Below are 22,529 nucleotides of genomic sequence, written 5' to 3' on the forward strand. Positions count from 1 at the left end.
GTAGCTATTACCGAAGCAAGCTGTTTAGCTAAATGAAGAGCTGCAACTTCATTGAAAATTCAGCTGGCGCACTGCAGAGTTGCTGCTGCATGCCTGAGATAATAATTAATTGCTAACACCTCTGATTAGAATAGTGCCGTCGATAGGGTTGAGTCACTGTTGGGGCAAGGAAATGCTTTTCAAGCATTGGACTATTTAAAAAACCTCAATGAATACTTCTGAGCCATTAATAAAACAAGACACTGGGACACGAACACTCTGGTTCTTGTCGACTGCGATGAAAATGACCCAGAGTTACAGTGGGGAAATATCCTTCTGCTTTAAAAACCCAGGTTAATTGGTGGTGACCTAAATATTTGTTCTTCACAAAATTGTAATGTATTAATCAAAATTGATTTTCCTCAACCTCTGATTTTACGTTATTTCCATTTCAATGGTTTTCCCCTCACTATTTTTTCCAGATTCTTTGACCCAGAGTGTGGAAACAGACCCTTCGGCCCAACTTGCCGACACCGACCAATTCACTCCATATACACTAGTCCCACCTGCCCACATTTGGCCAATATCCCTCTAAATCTATCCTATCCATAGACCTAAACATTGCGATAATACCTGCCTTAACTACCTCCTCCGGCAGCTGGTTCCATACACCCACTACCCTTTGTGTAAAAATGTTACCCCTCAGGTTCCTATTAACTCTTTCCCCCCTCATCTTAAACCTTTGGTTCTTCATTCCCCTACTCTGGGTAAAAGACTCTGTGCATTTACCCGATCTATTCTTCTCATGATCTTGTACAGAGATTAACTCCCCAATCTCTGACAATGGTGCCATGGAGTTTCTGCCTGAAAAAACACATGAATCAGCTTGAGGTATAGGAAGGAACTGCAGATGTTGGTTTATATCAAAGATAAGACACAAAATGCTGGAGTAACTCAGTGGGTCAGGCAGCGTCTCTGGAGAAAAGGAACAGATGACGTTTCGGGTCGAGACCCATCTTCGGACTGAGAGTCAGGGAAGAGGGAAACTCGGGGTATGAAAAGGTACAAAGAACAAATCAGAAGCAGAGAGAGAGGGTGTTGCAGGACTCCCGTCGGAGAGAGGAGGTCGCTGTGGAGCAACAGAATGTGTAGGATGGAACTGCAGATGCTGGTACAGTTCCGCCGGTATTCCCATCCCAAGTAGGAACATGCACCTGAACGGCTTCTTCATTGAATCATAAAATTGGGAAAAACTTCCACCTTGTTGCCCGTGCAAACGCCAGGACTTCCTCACTGCCGGCTTTCAACGCCCACCACAATCACTCTGATGGCAGGTCCTGATCCAAAAAAATCATGCCTTTCCATGTTCTCCAGAGCTGCTGCCGGACCCGCTGAGTTACTCCAGCACTTTGTGTCTTTTTTTGTAAACTAGCATCAGCAGTTCCTTGTTTCTCAATTTTTTACCAGGAAGCTGCCTGGGATGAAACACTTGAATCACGAGGGCAGTCAGCAGAGTCTGGGCTTTCCTTGCTATAGAGGAAAATAAAGGAGGGGCCAGAAAGAGATACATCAAATTGTGCAGCAGATAGACAGGGCCAATAATAGAAAACCTTGCCCATGTAAAATTAGAGAGTGTAGGTTTAGAATAAGGGAAAAGAGATTTTGGAGGAACACAAGGGGCAATTTTTTACCAGAGTAATGCAGCTAGGAGAGTTACTGCCTGGTAGCCTCAGAGAACCATGCCCAATCCTGATCTTGAGTGTAGCTTGTTTAGTTTGGTTTATTGTCATGTGTAACGAGGTACAGTGAAAATCTTTTTTTGTTGCATGCTATCCTGTCAGTGAAAAGACCATACAGTACAATTGTTTGGGACAAAGCCCCATCATTTATTTATTTGTCTCTGTACTCCACAATTTGAAATTTGTAATAGAAAAAATCACATGTGGTTAAAGTGCACATTGTCAGATTTTAATAAAGGCCATTTTGGTTTCACCATGGAGAAATTACAGCAGTATTTATACATAGTCCCCCCATTTCAGGGCACCATAATGTTTGGGACACAGCAATGTCATGTCACTGAAAATAGTCATGTTTAGTACTTGTTGGATATCCTTTGCAGGCAATGACTGCTTGAAGTCTGCGATTCATGGACATCACCAGTTGCTGGGTGTCTTCTCTGGTGATGCTCTGCCAGGCCTGTATTGCAGCCATCTTTAGCTTATGCTTGTTTTGGGGGCTAGTCCCCTTCAGTTTTCTCTTCAGCATATAAAAGGCATGCTCAATTGGGTTCAGATTGGGTGATTGACTTGGCCACTCAAGAATTGGCCATTTTGAAGCTTTGAAAAACTCCTTTGTTGCTTTAGCAGTATGTTTGGGATCATTATCTTGCTGTAGAATGAACCGCCGGCCAATGAGTTTTGAGGCATTTGTTAGAACTTGAGCGGATAGAATGAGTCGAAACACTTCAGAATTCATTATGCTACTACCATCAGCAGTTGTATCATCAATGAAGATAAGTAAGCCAGTACCTTCAGCTGCTGTACATACCCAGGTCATAATACCCCGTGTTTCATAGAACAGGCTTTGGATCTTGGGCAGTTCCTTTTCTCCTCCATTCTTTGCTCTTGCCATCACTCTGATATAAGTTAATCTTCGTCTCATCTGTCCACAAGACCTTTTTCCAGAACTGTGGTTGCTCTTTTAAGTACTTCTTGGCAAACTGTAACCTGGCAACCCTATTTTTGCGGCTAACCAGTGGTTTGCATCTTGCAGTGTAGCCTCTGTATTTCTGTTCATGATGTCTTCTGCGGACAGTGGTCATTGACAAATCCACACCCGACTCCTGAAGAGTGTTTCTGATCTGTCGGACAGGTGTTTGGGGTTTATTATAGAGAGAATTCTTCTGTCATCAGCTGTGGGGGTCTTCCTTGGCCTGCCAGTCCCTTTGCGATTAGTAAGCTCACCAGTGCTCTCTTTCTTCTTAATGATGTTCCAAAAAATTGATTTTTGTAAGCCTGTTTGGCTGATGTCTCTAACAGTTTTATTCTTGTTTCTCAGTGTCATAATGGCTTCTTTGACTTTCATTGGCACTACTTTGGTCCCCGCGTTTGATAAACAGCAATAAAAGTTTCCAAAGGTGATGGAAAGACTAGGTGCTGAGAGCTCTCTTATACCTGCATTAAGGAGGCATTTAAACACACCTGAGCAATTACAGACACCTGTGAAGCAATGTGTCCCGAACATTATGGTGCCCTGAAATGGGGGGACTAAGTATAAACACTGCTGCAATTTCTACATGGTGAAACCAAAATGTATGAAAATACCTTAAATAAAATCGGACAATGTGCACTTTAAACACATGTATTTTTTTCTATTACAAATCTCAAATTGTGTAATACAGAGGCAAATAAATAAATGATGGGTCTTTGTCCCAAACATTATGGAAGGCACTGCACATGATTACAATCAAGCTGTCCATGGTGTACAGATAAAGGATAAAGGGTGTAATGTTTAGGGCAAGATAAAGTCTGATTAACGATAGTTTAAAGGTCTCCAATGAAGTAGATGGGAGGCCATGACATCTCTACTTGGTGAGAGGATGGTTCAGTTGCCAAATAACAGCTGGGAAGAAACTGTTCCTGAATCTGGAGGTGTGTGTTTTCAAACTTCTTGTCTGTACCTCTTGTCTGATGCGAGAGGGGAGAGGAGAGAGTGTCCGGGGTGTAACTTGTCCTTGATTATGCTGGTGGCCTTGCCGAGGCAGCGTGATGTAAACGCAGGCAGGTGGGACTAGTGTACATGGGCATGTTGGATGACATGGGCTGGTCGGGCCAAATGGCCTCTTTCCTCCCATGTATTGCTCTATGACTCTATGAAGAAACCTGGCGACAGAATAAACTGAGTTTAATTGCTGGAACTTCTGAGGCGTAAATTTGCAAGACCAAAGGGAAGTGAAACTTGGAACTAAATGACATTTGGTTATCGTTCATCCCAGGATGAAATAAAGGATAATTAACCACTAAAAATATATTCCAATATACTCTAATATTTATTAAATATAGTGCTCTGAGTCAAATATTATGAATTACAGTTTTTTTTCCACATATCTGAATGAATTATTAAGCAGTGTATGTTTGAAATACCTACTGTGGCTGTGCCTGAAGTGACTTTTAATTAAACTCAGTATAATTGACACAGAGATACAAAAGAGCTTGCTTTTTCAGAAAGAATATTCTTTCACTGATTCTACCAGAAATTACACAAGGAGATTTGCACCAAATCACTTGTAATTATTTAGAAGATCTGGCAAACAACCAGCTCTCGTGAAAAAAATGTAGTAGCTTATAAAAACAATTTCACAATATTATGGGAACCTTATGGCAGATTTTATAACTGCGTTAATTCTATTTTAATTTCAGGAAAAATATAATCTTTGGTTAATCGCAGTATAAATTTCAAGGGAGCCGATGTCTCATTTGCTTCCAGGTCTCATGTCTGTTAAATTAGAGTCATAGAGTGATATAGTGTGGATACAGGTCCTTCAGCCCAACTTGCCCGCACCCCTCAACATGTCCCAGCTACACTAGTACCACCTGCCGCGCTTGGTCCATTTCCCTCCAAACCTGTCCTATCCATGTACCTGTCCGTTTCTTAAATGTTGGGCTAGTCCCTGCCTTAACTACCTCCTCTGGCAGCTTGTTCCATACACCCACCACCCTTTGTGCGAAAAAGTTACCCCTCAGATTCCTATTAAATCTTTTACCCTTCGCCTTAAACCTTTGTCCTCCAGTCCTCAATTCACCTACTCTGGGCAAGAGATTCTGTGCATCTACCCGATCTATCCCTCTCATGATTTTATACAAATTAATGAACCACAGTATCTGACAGGCTCACAAATTGAGGTTGTAAGTCCGGCTTCCCGTGCTGAGAGCAATGACAATTTAAGAAGTATATCCACCACTTCTAATTACCGATGCTGCAAGCAAAGATTAATCCTCGGGATTAAAGGAATTGACAGAACTGGCCTGGAAGTTGCAAATGACTGAGTGACTCTGCAGGGCACAGGGTTTGAAAAATCCTGGTTAAAAGTCCTGTTGTGCCTCCGACGCACTGCTTGGAATAATAAAATGGTAATTGGTTTGAACAAATGCATTCAAGATACGCCTTGTGGGCATATGTAATTTCTGCGGCAAATGTTGATGATCCTTCAACTTGTGGGGAAAAAGGCAAATTGGAGAGACATTAAAGGAAAATGTTCAAACACTTAATGTTGCTGGAATTTGATTATTCAAAAGTGCAAATGGGTTATCAATGACAAAGTATATACTAACAGGACTGCTGATTTTACTCCAAATCTACAACATTAAGAGGGCAGGTATATTTGGATAACCCAATTCAAAGGATGTTTTCATTGCATCCTAGGTTAATTCACCCCAACAAGACTCCATCAATAAAAGTGGGCAACAAAGATGTGCACAGCACAATTTTTATTTCATACATTACTACAGTCATGGTGTTTTTATAGAAATCCTACAAAAATATAGTTTTGCTTTGTTCCATGTTTACACTTCTCTGGGAATATGGGGAAGACTTGTTACAGTCTATTTAATTTATATAGTCCCTCTCCTGCCCTTACAATGTTCCAAAGCTGTCAGCAGGCAACTGAACCATACTACCAACAACTAGAGAGCAGTCCTGAGATGCTACCTACCTCATTGGAGACACTCGGACTATATTTAATTGGACTTTACCAAACTTCATCTTAACAGTAGTTCCCTTTATCGTGTACACTGTGGAATACTCGACTGTAATCATGTATTGTCTTTCCGCTGACTGGTTAGCACTGACTGGTTTCACTGTCCCACGGTACATGTAACTATAAACTAAACTAAACCAAAGCATTCATACGCAACAATGTACATTTTAGGTGTGTTCCCTGTGGTAGGAAATGCACCAGCTAATATACACAGTGAAGGATGCCACACACAGCAATTCAATAATAGTCACCTTTATTTTAGTGATGCTGGCTGAAGGTAATGGAAATATTCCTCAAAGTAGTGCCAAGAGAATTGTTTTAATCTACTTGGGACTGCAGAGCATTTCTCATCTGAAAGATGGCACCTCTTCCAGTACAAAACTCCCTCATGACTGATGACAGCTGCAGAGTCTGCAGCTAGACTTGACTTGACTTGAGTAACTCAGCGGGTCAGACAGCATCTCCGGGGAAAATAGGTGACATTTCGGGTCGAGGTCCTTCTTCCGTCTGATAGTCAGGGGAGAGGGGGACAAGAGATGTAGATGGTACTAGGAAAAAGGCATGGAAGGAATGCAAAAACCGGCCATTACCAAGGAAAGATGTAGCCCACTATGGTGCATTGTTGGCTGTGTGATAGGTGAGAATGAGTCATACAGATAGTGAAACTCAACAAGATGAGAGTGAAACTAGTACAACAAACAGGGTGGGGAGGGACGGAGAGAGGATGAAAGAGTTACTTCAACTTAGAGAAATCAACATTCATACCGCTGGGGTGTAAGCTGCCCAAGCGAAATGTGAGGTGCTGTTCCTCCAATTTACGTTTGGCCTCACCTGTACTGCTCCACCTAGAACAACGGAGAGCATACGCACGACTGCTATTTGTGGATTACAGCTCCACATTCAACATAATTGTACCCAGTAGACTGGTCTCCATGCTGTCCAACCTAGGTTTCCAACACAACATCTGCCTATGGATTAAGGACTTCCTTACGGACCGGCCGCAGTCAGTCAGGATGGGCCCCACCACACCCCCACTTTGACACTCAGCACAGGAGCTCCACAAGGCTGTGTGGTGAGCCCCCTCCTCTACTCCCACTACACCTATGACTGCATACCGACCCACAGCACAAGCACCATCATAAAATTTGCTACGACTCGACAGTGACGGGGCTGATCACTGAGGGCGATGAGTCAGCTTACAGGGAGGAGGTACAGAAGTTAATAGGCTGGTGCTCAGAGAACAACTTAGCACTCAATACAAAGAAAACAAATGAGCTCATCATTGACTTCAAGAATAAGCAGGGTGACCATCCCCCACTGCACATAAACGGAGAAAGAGTGGACAGAGTCTCCAGTTTCAGGTTCCTGGGCACCCACATCTCAGCAGCTCAGGTGGTCAACTAACACACACTCTTTGGTAAAGAAGGCACAACAACAGCTTGACTCCATAGATGCTGCTGCACCCGCTGAGTTTCTCCAGCATTTTTGTGTACCAACAGCTTTACTTACCTGTTCAAGAAGGAACTGCAGATGCTGGAAGATCGAAGGTACACAAAAATGCTGGAGAAACTCAGCGGGTGCAGCAGCATCTATGGAGCGAAGGAAATAGGCGACGTTTCGGGCCGAAACCCTTCTTCAGACTTCAGACAAGCTTTACTTACCTGCCTGCTTCAAAAAATCCATCATTGTACCGGTACCAAAAAATGCCTCCCCAGCCTTTCAGAATGACTACCGTCCGGCTGGTGAAGAAACACATCTGCGCCTTCCTCCCTCGCAACATGGACATGTTGCAGTTCGCATACCGTCCGAACAGATCCACGGACGATGCGGTCTCCCAGGTCTTGCACACCGCTCTCTCTCATCTTGACAGCCAGAAGGGGGGCTACGTGAGGATGCTGTTCATAGACTTCAGTTCAGCCTTCAACACGATAGTCCCCACCAGACTGGCTGGGAAGCTACTGGAATTGGGGCTCAACACCTCCCTGTGTGCCTGGGTCCTGGACTTTCTCACCGCCAGGCCCCAGGTAGTCAAGATGGGAGGGAATACATCAAAGTCCCTCACCCTGAGCACAGGATCGCCCCAGGGTTGCGTCCTCAGCCCCCTATTGTACTCCCTGTACACACATGACTGTGTGGCTAGGTTCAGCTCCAACTCAATAATTAAGTTTGCTGATGACACTGTGGTGGTGGGCCTGATCTCAGACAACGATGAGAAGGCCTACCGGGAGGAGGTGGCTGATCTAGCACTCTGGTGCCAGGATAACAGCCTCCTCTTGAACATCAAAAAATCGAAGGAGCTGATCGTGGACTTTAGGAGGGCACATCATCTGAGGACGTACACACTATTGAGGATAAATGAGGATCCTGTGGATAGGGTGAGCTGTTTTAAATATCTGGGAGTCCATATCTCTGAGGATATGACATGGACATCACACGCCGCAGCACTCGTGAGTAAGGCAAGGCAGCGCCTTTACCACCTCAGGCAATTGAGGAAATTCAGAGTGTCTCCGAGGATCCTCCAGTGCTTCTACGCAGCGGCTGTGGAAAGCATCTTGTCCGGAAATATTACCATCTGGTTTGGGAATTGCTCTGCCCAGGACAAGAAGGCTCTGCAGAGAGTAGTGCGTTCGGCCGAACGCACTATGGGAACTTCACTCGCCCTCCTGCAGGAACTATACATCAGGAGGTGCAACTCCAGAGCCAACAATATCATGGGAGACCCCTTCCACCCCTGCAACGGACTGTTCCAGCTGCTATGGTCAGGCAAACGCCTCCGTTGCCATGCTGTGAGAACGGAGAGGTTGAGAAGGAGTTTCTTCCCAGAGGCCATTCGGACTGTAAATCTCACCAGGGACTAACTTTACTGAACATTTTTCCTTCCAATATTTAATATGTAAAAGAATATGTGTGTGTTTATGATTGTGTTTAGTTTGTTTGGTTGTTTGTTTGTTTGTCTTTTTGCACAAAGTCCGCGAGCATTGCCACTTTCATTTCACTGCACATCTCGTATGTGTATGTGACAAATAAACTTGACTTGACTTGACTTTACTTACTAAGATCACTCAGGAAAGTCAACTTGTCACAACAGCTGCTGGTGTCATTCTACCATTGCTCCATAGAGAGTGTCCTGACACATGGCATCCTGGTGTGGTGTGGCAACAGTTCTGCGGCTGACAAGAAGGCCCTGCAGAGAGTCATCAATACAGCCCAGAAGATCACCAAGAAGATCACCAACACACATCAGCCTGCCCCGGAAGAGATCTATAGCTCTTGTTGCCTGCGGAAGGCATCACGCATACTAAATAATAATAATGGATGGGATTTATATAGCGCCTTTCTAATACTCAAGGCGCTTTACATCGCATTATTCATTCACTCCTCAGTCACACTCGGTGGTGGTAAGCTATCTCTGTAGCCACAGCTGCCCTGGGGCAGACTGACGGAATCGTGGCTGCCATTCTGCGCCTACGGCCCCTCCGACCACCACCAATCACTCACACACATTCACACACATTCACCCACAGGCAAAGGTGGGTGAAGTGTCTTGCCCAAGGACACAACGACAGTATGCACTCCAAGCGGGATTCGAACCGGCTACCTTCCGGTCGCCAGCCGAACACTTAGCCCATTGTGCCATCTGTCGTCCCAGACTAAAGGACTCATCTAATCCCGCACATCAATTGTTTGCCCTTCTGCCCACAGGAAAGTGTTACAGGACCATCAAATCACACACCACAAGATTAACAAACAGTTTTTACCCCAAGGCCATCACCACTCTAAACTCTGCACTGAACACACAGCCCCCACAGCCAATATTTTGTACTGCCACCACACTATACTGTGAATATTGCACATTGCACATTCTGACTTGACTTGACGTTTTCTTGCCGTTTTTGTTATTCGTTATTATTTATCTGATACATTGGATCTCCGCTCGGGCAGTGCATCTGAAATTTTGTTGTAGGTATTTACAATGACAATAAAGTGTAGTATTATTAATATTATTATTATTACTCTGGAGGAGGCCATGGACAGTGTGGGAATGGCTACATTGAATTATCAGTTACATTTTACACTCAAGGTTCTGGACTGGGACTTCAGGCAAGAATCACAGGCAAGAATCACATAGCGGAGCTCCGCTATAGATCTTTGATCACAGGTGACCACCTTTTGACGTCTTATTTTTAGAAAAAATAAACGGTTATACGCAGTCACATCTCAGATTTGAACGATTTTGCACTTCAACTGACTGCATATCATAAAGTTTTAGTGATTCAAACGGTCTCAACAAAGCTTTGAAAGACATTCTTTGCGTCCCAATAGGATTGAGTGCACTGAGATTACTATGCGACACACATTGATTTCCAATTATCAACTTCTCACTCAGGAGAAGTAATGACATTGTGTAACAATACGATGTGAAAAGACATTCCCCCTTAGATATCCGTACGAACCCATTAAGTGGTTCGTAAAACCCCAAACGTTATCGCATCCTGTAGAAAATAGCAGAAGAGGTGGAATAAGTTACAATAATTAATGTGCTAAAATAATGTGCTAACAGGGGAATGAATGAGCCAGAGGCTTGGATAGCAAGCAACAAAAGATTTTCACTGTACCTAGGTACACGTGACAATAAACAAAACTAAATTGGGCGGCACGGTGACGCAGCTGTAGTTACTGCCTCAGAGCGCCAGAGACTCAGGTTCAATCCTGACTATGGACATCGTCTGAATGGAGTTTGTATGGAATCCGACATGTTCTCCCTGTGACCATGTGGGTTTTCGCCTGGTGCTCTGGTTTCCTCCCACACTAAAAAAACGTACAGGTTTGGAGGTTACTTGGCTTGGTAAAATTGTAAATTGTCCCTAGTGTGTGTAGGATAGTGTTAGTGTGCGGGGATCACTGGTCGGTGCAGACTCAGTGGGCTGAAGGGTCTGTTTCCGCGCTGTATCTCTAAACTAAACTAAACTAAATGGTTAAACAAATCTAGTTAATGCTTCTTAAACCCCAAGATGGGTAGGCTCTTCCAATTCTGGGTCCTAAAGAGGTAGTAATCATTGCTGCATTTAAAAATACTTGAATGACCACCAAATGATCCATAATTTACAAATCAGCCCGTCCTTCAACCATATCTTGCTGAGAGCAACAATGTCAGGTATCCTTGCACCATCCACACTGTCAGCTCATCAGATTTACCAGTCAAACTCAGTCAAAGTATGTTCTGCCCATTGGACAGGCTTAAATTTGGTTCTTTATTTATAGTGATACAGGGTGGAAACAGACCCTGCGGCCCAGCTTGCCCACACTAACCAACATGCCCCATCTACACTAGTCCCACTTGCCTGCGTTTGCCCCATATCAATCTAAACCTGTCCCATCCATGTACCTGTCTAATTGTTTCTCATTAGTCCCTGCTTCAACTACCTCCTCTGGCAGCTTGTTCCACACACCCTTCATCCTCCTGCATTCCATGGAATAGAGTCCCAGCCTGCTCAACCTCTCCCTATAGCTCAGAGCATCAATTCCCGGAAACATCCTCGTAAATCTCTGGGGTTTTTTTTACGGCATCTCTCCACTCCACGGTATCTCTTTGTATCTCATTCCCCAAAAATTAGATTGAACCCTCCCCAAATCACTAATGAAAACATCCCTGCAAGGATCTGAAGAGGGATCTCATCCCGAAAGATCGCCTATCCATTTCTCCAGAGATGCTGCCTGACCCACGGAGTTACTCCGGCACTTTGTGTTGTTTTGTAAACCAGTATTCGGAGTTTCTTGTGTCTGCATCTCTGCAAGGGTGTTCAGCTGCAAATTTGCAGCTACTCCATATTCCACCTTCCCCAGAAATTAATCCGACATCTAGAGCCCTCACCTATTTTTACGCAGAGGTTGGTGGGTGCCTGGAACATTCTGCCAGAGGTGATGTTGGAGGTAGATACAACATTTGCATTTAAGAGGCTTTTACATAGGCACATCTGACCAACAGGAGAAACCTCCCACAGTTGAAACAGATATCTCAACCTTTAAGAAAGATTAAGACAGGTACATGGATAGGACAGGTTTCGGATATGGGCCAAACGCAGGAAAAGGATGGGTGACGTTTCAGGTCGGAACCCTTCTTCAGTCTGATGGAGGGTCACTCATCCATTTTCCCCGGAGATGCTGAGTTACTCCAGCACTTTGCATCTATCTTTGAGATAAATTGATCGTTGATTTTTTTTTTTTAAATAAGAGGAGGCAGAATTAAAGAATTAGAATTTGGGAGATTCTGAGATAAATAGGGAGGACCAACTTCAGTACCCAGTGCAGTCACTAACCTGTGAAAGTTGATTTTACTTCGGAGTCACGTGAGTGACTACGTGAAGAACCCCGCTAGGACGCATGCGTGTCATATCGCTACACGCATTGCGAAACGTCAGGCGGGGTGGAACGACGTTCCCCCGCAGCGGCAGTTTAAAAAGCCGGAACCTGCAGGTAAGATTTATTCTGCGGTTAATGTGTGTGTTTCTCATACCAACTACAGGTAGGAAACATGGACAAAGCAAAGAAAACAAGGGCTGCGATGAAGCTGGTGGGGGAGGACCGCGGAGTAGCGGGCAGCCAGCAGCGGCCAGCGGAACTTGGATCACCAATAATGGGATCAGCTGTGCCCGATGTCGTCTCCGCACTGGCCAAATCCACTCCGCGGCCGGGCGGTAAGGCTAGACAAAAAACCAACAGAGTCGTGGACTCAGAGGAGTCCGACTTTGAACAACCGCGGGCGGCCAGCGACCGTGAGCGCTGGAGCCGGATGGAGCGGTGTGTGGAGCATTTGCTCCAACGTGACAGGCTCCGGGAGATGGAGTCGAGTCACTGTGGGCCCTATGGAAAACCCACAGCAGCACCTCTTGGAGGGCTGCACAGTGTTTCTCCCTCATCAGAGGGGAGCACTGGGGGTCAGTTCTGGGCTGACCTTGAAGAGGGGTTCTCAGAAGAAAGATCAAGTGTGCAGGGGGTGCAGGAACGAGAAAATCTGCTGGACATGGTGTCCAATTTCATACAGCCAGACCAGACTGGCCAAAACCTGGAGCAAAAGCTTGCTGCCAGTATAGACTATATGTCTTTAAACCAGCTACAAGAACAGGCTGTATTGGACACCACATCAAGACATCTGGCACCGGGAAACTGCATATCCCTGAATGTCCCAGCAGTCAACACTTGCATATGGAAACATATTGGAATAGGAGTTAGGAGCATGGACGTCAAACTCCAGAAGGTATTAAAACTCCTAGCTGCAGGGATAACAGCTTTCGCCTGCACAGTGGATGAGAAAGACATGTCCCAAGATCAACAGGATGCATTGGCATTGTTTTGTAACACTCAATATGAGTTAAACAACATCAGAAAGAATGCCATTCGACCCACTCTAAATCCGAAATTCGCGGGTCTGTGCAAACCTGGGAACCCAAAACCACCAATACTACTGTTTGGAGGGGACTTATCGAAGCAAGTAAAAGAGCTCGATGAAGAAGCAAAAACCCTGGGACTCATCAAAGGGACTTCATCCAAAACCCACTACAACTACAGACAGCACCCCTACGCACCCACCAGTAGAACAGGATGGTCAGGGAGACTGGTGAAAGCTCGAAGGTTCGGTACACAAAACATGAGTCTTTTTTAGGCCATGGCCCAGGCCGACCTTCTTGGAAGATAAGAGAACCTCCAACATCAACCAAACCACAAACCCAGAATCAACCGCCTCACATCAACGAAGGACTTACAGAAATAAGTAAACCTGCCACTGGTAACTATGGAGGTAGGTGGGTCAGGTTCCCTACAAAATACAGGGAGCACGGAGGTTGGGGGGAGATTACACTCCTTTCTGAATGCATGGAGCATGATAACTACTGACACTTATATTTTAAGCAGTATCCAGGGATATACTATAGAATTTATACACAAATACAGCCCTCCAGTTCAACATATACCGAACCGAATGTTCGTACTTTCTGGTAAAGAGAAATCAGAAGCACATGCTGAACTGGAGCGGCTTTACGCAAAAGGTGTAATTGAAAAATCCCAACACGAACCATTAGAATTCGTGTCCAATATATTTACCAAAAACAAAAAAGATGGTGGTTGTCGCATCATCATAGATCTGACCAAATTGAATACTTTTGTACAATACATTCATTTTAAAATGGAAACCTTTGTTACTGCTAAACAATTGATTTCCCAAGGTTACTTCATGGCCAGCATCGATTTAAAAGATGCTTACTATTCAGTGCCTATACGAGGTGACCACAGATGTTTCTTAAAATTCAACTGGATGGGAAAGCTCTGGCAATATAGAGCACTACCAAATGAGTTAACATCAGCCCCCAGGCTGTTCACAAAAATTTTGAAACCAGCCCTAGCATTTCTACGGAAACGAGAACACATGGTCATTGCATATCTAGATGACATACTCATTGTGGGCAAAAATTTGGAATTGGCCAAACAAACCGTAACAGCCACAAAACAGTTATTTGAAACACTGGGGTTTATTATCCATCCAGTTAAATCTAAATTAACGCCTTCCACTACAATGGACTATTTGGGGTTCACCATTGACTCAGTTCACATGTCGGTGACATTACCAAAGGGAAAGGCGATAGAATTAATAGAGGCTTGCAAAAATCTCATTGACATCAGTAAACCATCCATCAGACTGGTAGCTAAAGTAATTGGCAAAATGGTGGCTGCCTTTCCAGCCACATAATTTGGACCTTTACATTACCAAAATTTACAAAGGGCAAAAATACAAGCACTCAAAATTAATGCTGGTCATTTTGACAGACCAATGAAGCTACCAATCAAAGCCATAATGGAACTAAATTGGTGGATAGATAACATTTGGCATTTCTACAATCCAATCATTATCAGCAACCCTTCAACGGTGCTACAAACTGATGCCAGTGCACTTGGTTGGGGTGCCACCAATTCCATCTCCAGCTGTGGAGGTAGATGGACTGCTCAGGAAGCATCATTATTACTCACACTGGGCATAAACTACCTGGAAATGTTGGGTGCATTTTATGGCCTAAAATCATATTGTACTGGGTCATATCACCAGCATGTTAGATTACAGATTGATAATACCACCGTGGTAGCATATATCAACCACATGGGTGGAAACAAATCGACATCATGTGACAATCTGGCTAATACAATTTGGCAATGGTGTACTCAGAGAGATATTTGGATATCAGCAACTTACCTACCAGGTAAACTAAATTTAGTGGCAGACACCAGGTCACGCAAATTTAATGAAAACACCGAATGGATGTTGAACAAAAAAGTATTTGCTGATATTACAGCACGATATGGAACACCAGATATCGATCTATTCGCATCCAGGCTTAATCACCAGTTATCAAATTATGTTTTGTGGGAACCAGACCCTGGGGCAGCGGCGACAGATGCATTTTCGCTGCATTGGGGGAAATTGTTTATCTATGCATTCCCTCCTTTCTGCCTCATCAGTCGGGTATTAAGGAAAATACAGCAGGACTCTGCGTCTGGTATTTTGATAGTACCCGATTGGCCTACTCAACCATGGTTCCCAGTGATACTGAACATGTTTTTAGAACCATGTATCACCATCCCGAATAGACCAGACTTGTTGGTACATCCCGTAACTAGGGATAGCCACCCATGCCATAAATATTTAAATTTATTAATTTGTAGAGTTTAAAAATACCACTACTACAGCTGGGACTGACGGACCGAACAGTGAACATGATTTCGGCGGCCCAAAGACAATCCACCCAAAAACAATATCTGGTCTATATCAGGAAGTGGGAGATGTATTGCCACAAAAACAACATCACCTACAGAGAGATGAACATCCCGTCTGTTCTGGAATACCTGGCAGGCCTCCATTATGACGAGGGGCTCAGTTACAGTGCCATCAACTGCGCCAGAAGTGCCTTATCAACGTATCTATGGCAAGGAACAGAGCGTCACTCTGTTGGGACTCACCCACTGGTAACAAAACTTATGAGGGGAATTTTTAATACTAATCCAAGAACCAGGTACTCCCAAATATGGGATGTAAGTATTGTCCTGAAGATGCTCAGGAATTGGTCTCCAGCAACAGCTCTGTCCCTACACAGACTGACATTAAAAACAGTCATGCTAATGGCATTGGTCACGGCTCAGAGGGTACAGTCATTACATAAACTAAGACTGGACAACATGACTTCTTCACCCGAAAATATTACATTTCATATTTATGAATTAGTAAAACAGAACAGACAGGGATCAGCAGGCCTCAAAATAGAATTTAGGAATTACCCAACAGATGATCGTCTCTGCATAGTAAGACATTTGTCGTTATACATGGAGAAAACAAAAAACATCAGAGGCAATGAGAAGGCACTTTTAGTCAGCCATAAACAACCACATAAAAGAGTGACGGTCCAGACCATTTCAAGATGGCTGAAACAGGTTCTAACACAGGCTGGGGTGGATACTAATGTTTTTAAATCTCATTCCACCAGGGCTGCAGCTACATCAGCAGCTATGCAGTTGGATGTACCAATGGACCAAATCCTCAAGGCAGCAGGATGGTCAGGGGAAAAAACATTCCAATTGTTTTACCATAAACCAGTCATGAAACCTGGAACGTTTGCAGAAACAATTTTAAGTTCTGTAATTTAATTTAACCCATAAAAAAGGGGTTTATAATTTGTGTTAATAAATTTCATGGATTTCAATGTCGGATTCATGTCTAAATTATGTTAACACAATTCCTCCTACAGTAATAAGGCAGATGTGATGCATGGACTCGTTTCCAGGGCATGAAATCACAGAGCTTTGAAATCTTCACGTAGTCACTCACGTGACTCCGAAGTAAAATAGTAAGATTAAACGAGAACTTACCAGTTCGAAGTTTGATCATTATTTTATGAGGAGTACGTTGAGGGAATACGTGCCCTCCGCTCCCACCCATGATCATATACTCAACTGGTATTTTCTTCTCTAATCTTACTATGTTTAGTCATTACAGTTATCTGTGATTTCACACCGCTGCTTTGAAGAATGACACGCATGCGTCCTAGCGGGGTTCTTCACGTATTCCCTCAACGTACTCCTCATAAAATAATGATCAAACTTCGAACTGGTAAGTTCTCGTTTAATCTTACTATTTTATGTAATTACTAAAGGAATTAGACCGGAGTCATAGTCATAATCATACAGTGTGGAAACAGGCCCTTTGGCCTAACTTGCCTACGCCGACCAACATGTCCCATCTACACTAGTCCCGCCTGCCTGTGTTTGGGAGGTGAGGAAATGTTTCTTCACCCAGAGAGTTAATTGTCTTTAAGATAGTAGAGAAGCTACTTTGATATGTACTTGAGTGGTGACCTGTATGCAAAAAAAAAACTGGTTCTAGAATGTTCACTCTTCCTTGACACAGACAAAAAACAACATTTTTATGAGACACTTAAAGACAGGTATATGGATAGGAAAGGTTTAGAGGGATATGGGCCAAACGTGGCAGGTGGGACTAGTCGATGGGGTATCTTGGTTGGTATGGGCATGTTAGGCCAAAGGGCCTGTTTCCATGCTGTATGACTGTATGACAAAATTGCCAAATAGCCTCTCACTTTGTCCTAAATTTTCTAAGATTTCTATAAAGCTGTTGCTCAAATGTAACATTCAAATTATAGCGTTGAAGTAAAGGACAAATTAATTCTCTGGCAAAACACTCTCTCTAGCTTTACAAATCTTTAAAAGAATTAAGAACAAATTATCCAACAGCAACTTTCCTGATCCTATTGAGCGTATTCATGATTTAATGTAGTCAGGATTCATAATCTTCTTATACATAGCCCAAGGGGACCAAGTAGAAATAAATTACTTCAACTCTTCTCAGAGTCAACTTGAGGACATTTCCCAGTTTAAACACAGCTCTAATAACAAACCTAAAAGCACCCACACATTTTCTTTAAGATGCTGCATAAAGTAATTGACACAGTGACTCAGCTATGGAGTTGCTGCCTTACAGCGCCTAAGATCTGGCTTTGATCCTGACCTCGGATGCTGCCTGTATGGAGTTTGTACGTTCTCCCTGTGCTTCTCCAGAACCTCGTTTCCTCCCACACTCCAAAGACATGCAGGTTTGTAGATTCATTGGCTTCTGTAAATTTGCTCCTGGAGTACAGGATGCGAAACTGGGATAACATAGAATTAGTGTACAGATGATCATTGGTCGGTGTGGGCGTGGTGGGCCAAAGGGCCTGTTTCCACACTGTATCTCTAAACCCAATATACATGAAAGGGAGAGATAAGGAACTGCAGATGCTGAAGTCTAGCGTAAAACACAAAGTGCTTCACTAACTTAATAATAATAATAATGGATGGGATTTATATAGCGCCTTTCTAATACTCAAGGCGCTTTACATCGCATTATTCATTCACTCCTCAGTCACACTCGGTGGTGGTAAGCTACTTCTGTAGCCACAGCTGCCCTGGGGCAGACTGACGAAAGCGTGGCTGCCAATCTGCGCCTACGGCCCCTCCGACCACCACCAATCACTCACACACATTCACACACATTCACACACAGGCAAAGGTGGGTGAAGTGTCTTGCCCAAGGACACAACGACAGTATGCACTCCAAGCGGGATTCGAACCGGCTACCTTCCGGTCGACAGCCGAACACTTAGCCCATTGTGCCATCTGTCGTCCCAACTTACTTACGTGGCACGTGATACTTACCTGGCCAATCTCCAAGGACAAGACTATCCCATTGCACTTTGACTGTGCTGATGCCTGCAATGTCCCCAAATAACTCAACTGCAAAATCTGTGGTAGACTGCGTGCGGGCTAATAGATGAACTAGAGGTCATAGGTTTAAGGTGAAGGGGAAACGATTTCATAGGAATCTGAGGGGTTTCAAGAGAGAGTTAGAGAGAGTTGGCTATAGCTCTTAGGGCTACAGGAATCAAGGGATATGGGGAAAAAGCAGGAACAGGGTACTGATTTTGGATGATCAGCCGTGATCATATTGAATGGCGTTGCTGGATCGAAGGGCCGAATGGCCTACGTCTGTACCTATTGTCTATGTTTCTATGAGGGGTAACGTTTTCACACAAAGGGTGGGGGGTGTATGGAACAAGCTGCCAGAGGAGGTAGTTAAGGCAGGGACTCAGGCACGTGCCGTGAGTAATTGCTCAGTGTAGGCAGTCAGTCGGCTTTAAAAAAAAAATTAAACCGTGCATGCGCAGATTGTTCTCTCCATAAAAATAAAAAATTAAAATTAAAAAGGAGCTCTCCCCCCACCCCGACATCCTGGGAAAAAACATCACCACGTGTACTTACCACATCATTGGTACACAAGCTCTATTCTTCTCTCTCTGTTTCCTAAGATACACTTAAAATAATGCCAATCCATATTTGAAAATCCCGCCAAGAAACTGCTGCGCCTGCGCAGTGCTGCAAAGGCAGAATTTCAGCTGCCTTCAGCCCCGCTTGAAATTGACGGCTTCCAGCAGCGCTGACGGCACGTGGGCTGCACAGACCTTCAAGGGTTACAAGCGCTGAGGATGAAAGGCACGGAGAATTATGCCTACCTAAGAGATAGATCTCTTAGATAGGCATAATTCTCCCATGCCTTTACTATTTATATTTAGTGATTGCCATGTTATAATTTTAGTCAGGGTAGGCAGTGCCTACCTTGCCTACCCTGATGGCACGTGCCTGCAGGGTCTATCCCAATGTTTAAGATGCAGTTAGACAGGCACATGGATAAGACAGGTTTGGAGGGATATGGACCAAATGCGGGCAGGTGGGACCAGTGTAGCTGGGAGATTTTGGCCGGTGTGGGCAAGTTGGGCCGATGGGACTATTTCCACACTGTATCACTCTATGACTCTCTATGAATCAGGAGGTCAGGCAACATCTGTAAAAAGAATGGATTGGCGACATTACGGGACAAGTTACTTATCTATTTCTTCCACAGGTGTTGCTTGACCCATCATGTTTCTCCAAAACTTGTGGTTTACCAGGTACCTATCCTATCTTCATTCAATGCATGAAAACTCTTAATAAACAGCAAAAATTATCACATTCAAATTCACCAAGTGCAAAGCAAACACATTGCAGCTTTATAACTCGTCCCAAGGTCTTCACTGGAACGTGACTTTCCTGGAGAACAGGGTAAGCATCCAAGCAAGCCATGTTTAAAAAGGAACACTTCACAAATGTGTGTATCGTTCTTGTGCATGCTACAGTGAAATTTAACTGATAATGTACAAAATTGCCCAGGTATGTCTGATCTCATAAGGTAGGACTAATTCAATTTGGGTAATTACTGCTCCCTCTGCTCTCAATCATCAGCACAATAATGGAAATTGTGGATGTAGTGCCACTTCCTCAATAATAGCTGGCACACCGAGACCCAGGTTGGGTTTTGCCAGCACCACTTGGCTCTAGACCTGGGTTTGATCCTGACCTCAAGTGCTGTCTATGTGGAGTTTGCACGTTCTCCCTGTGACCGCATGGGTTTCCTCCGCGTGCTCCGGTTTCCTCCCACACTCCAAAGATGTGCAGGTTTCCAGGTAAATTTGCCCTCTGTAACTTGCCCCCAGTGTGTAAAGAGTGGATGAGAAAGTGGGATAACAAGAACTAGTGTGAACGGGTGATTGATGATCAGTATGGACTCGGTGGGCCAAACGACCTGTTTCCATGCTGCATCTTTCAATCAATCAAAACAGTCAGTCGAGCAGCACGGATACAGGCCCTTTGGCTCCACTCATCCATGCGGACAAGATGCCCCATCTAAGCTAGCCTCATTTGCCCCATATCCCTGTAAACATTTCCTATCTATGTACCTGTCCAAGTGTCTTAAATTAGATTGTTATTGTACCTGCATCAACTACTTCCTCTGAGAGCTCAAACCATATACCCATCACTTTATTTGTGTATAAGTTGCTCATTGCATTCCTATTAAAATCTTTCACCTCCCACTTATGCCCTCGAGTTCTTGTGTAGGAAGGCACTGCAGATGCTGGTTTACGAAGATAGACACCGAAAAGCTGGAGTAACTCAGCGGGTCAGGCTGTCTCTCTCAAGAAAAGGAATAGGTGACGTTTCAGGTCGAGACCCTTCTTCAGAAGCATTTGCCTACATTTGCCCCGTATCCATCTAGTTCTTGGTTCCCCAACCCTGGGAAAAATGACTATTCACCCTGTCAATTCCCCTCTAATTTTATACACTCCTTAGCCTCCTGTGTTTCAAGGATTGAAGTTCTAGCCTGCCCAATCTCACCCTCTGCATTGACCAACAAGTGCTGCTACAGCAACCGATCGCCATGCCAAACCCGCAGGACGGGGCCTTCTTTCTCCTGCTGAGTCAGAGCAATTTTGTTCCTTCGGCAGTTCATCTCACTAAACCTGCACGCAGTGCACTGTGCGATCAATTCAGGAAACAAGCCATCTGCACCGACAGCAGAGTGATTAAATGAGGATGATCGAAAAACTGTAGGATCACCCTTTAGCTTCCTGATTTTGTAGCAGACCTCACCCAAGCAGTACACAAGTATCGCCACGTTTCCGGTACCGACAAAGTTACACAACAGTTCACCGAGCCTTCCTATCTACTGCCTGCCGCTGCTCTTGGCAGCAGGCCTCCCCCCCCTTCACTGTCCACGGCCCCAGGCTGGGTCTCCACAGCTGCCTTCCCACCTGGTCTTGCTTCATTCTTGGTGCCCCCCCTGCCGGGCACTCCCTTCGTTCTTTGTGCCCCTCCCGCACCGGGTCCCCATCGTTCACAGCAAACCAAGACCAAGTACGAGTTAACAATGGTAACATTCATATGGTCATAAGGAATAGGAGTAGAATTAGGCCATTCGGCCGATCGTAGTTAACTCCGCCATTCAATCATGGGTGATCTATCTCTCCCCCCAAACCCCATTCTCCTGCCTTCTCCCCATAACCTCTAACACACTGTACTAATCAAGAATCTATCTATCTCTGCCTTAAATATATCCACTGACTTGTCCTCCACAGCCTTCTGTGGTAAAGAATTCTGCAGATTCACCACCCTCTGACTAAAGACTACCATTCCTTGACGGGCATTGTTTTTGCGGAAGTCATTTCCGATGCCAAATCCAGATTCCTCCACCCGATAGAGTCAGATCCTGCCCCATTTAGAGTCTTGTATTTTGGACACATCCATTCATGTGCGTGTGAACGTCAGAAACAATGCTGATATTTGGAAATGTAATTAAATTTCCTGTCAGTCGAAACACATAGACTTCAGCCCACACTTTCCCTTCTCCCATCAGCTCCAATGTTCTACAAATACACATCAAGCCTACAGGCCAAACATGAACATGCTCCTTTTCACACAGCTCACTCGTCAGCAAGTTGCCATGGATCACCTTACTCTCGTGGCAGCCGTTCCCGGAATAAAACAATATTTTCCACCACTTCACTAAAATGATTGATGCACAATATTGCAACTTCTTGCCCCCCCACCCCCCTCTCAAGAGATCACAGAACAAGAGATAAACTGCAGTACTTAATGAAATAAAGAATTTTCAGCACAAGAACTGAAGATTGCAAGTGTCAAGCAGTAGATGCAAAATGCTGGAGTACCTTGAGGCGCCTTCATGCCCATGTGGTTTTTCGTACAGCTTGTTACCTTTGGCAGTTAGCCAGCGGCCTCACATGAAGGTCCAGACACAAGTGCTGAATAACAACTCCGTGGTCAGACGCACTAATTGGCCTTATTCTGCACACGAGAAGTAATGAGGAGATTTTAT

General features: G+C 44.3%; 1 protein-coding gene and 1 long non-coding RNA gene across 2 annotated transcripts in view; both read right to left on the bottom strand.

Moving 5' to 3' along the window:
* ube3d (ubiquitin protein ligase E3D) overlaps positions 1–22,529 on the bottom strand; it is a 139,093-nt gene that overhangs the window by 47,730 nt on the left and 68,834 nt on the right. The window lies entirely within an intron of this gene.
* LOC116973118 lies at positions 743–21,149 on the bottom strand. Its single transcript, XR_004412000.1, has 3 exons — positions 20,944–21,149; positions 13,747–13,749; positions 743–756 (listed from the first exon to the last, which is right to left on the bottom strand). It is a non-coding gene; the product is annotated as an uncharacterized LOC116973118 (long non-coding RNA).

This window comes from Amblyraja radiata, chromosome 5 (assembly GCF_010909765.2).
Source record: "Amblyraja radiata isolate CabotCenter1 chromosome 5, sAmbRad1.1.pri, whole genome shotgun sequence".
Classification (NCBI taxonomy): Eukaryota; Metazoa; Chordata; class Chondrichthyes; order Rajiformes; family Rajidae; genus Amblyraja; species Amblyraja radiata.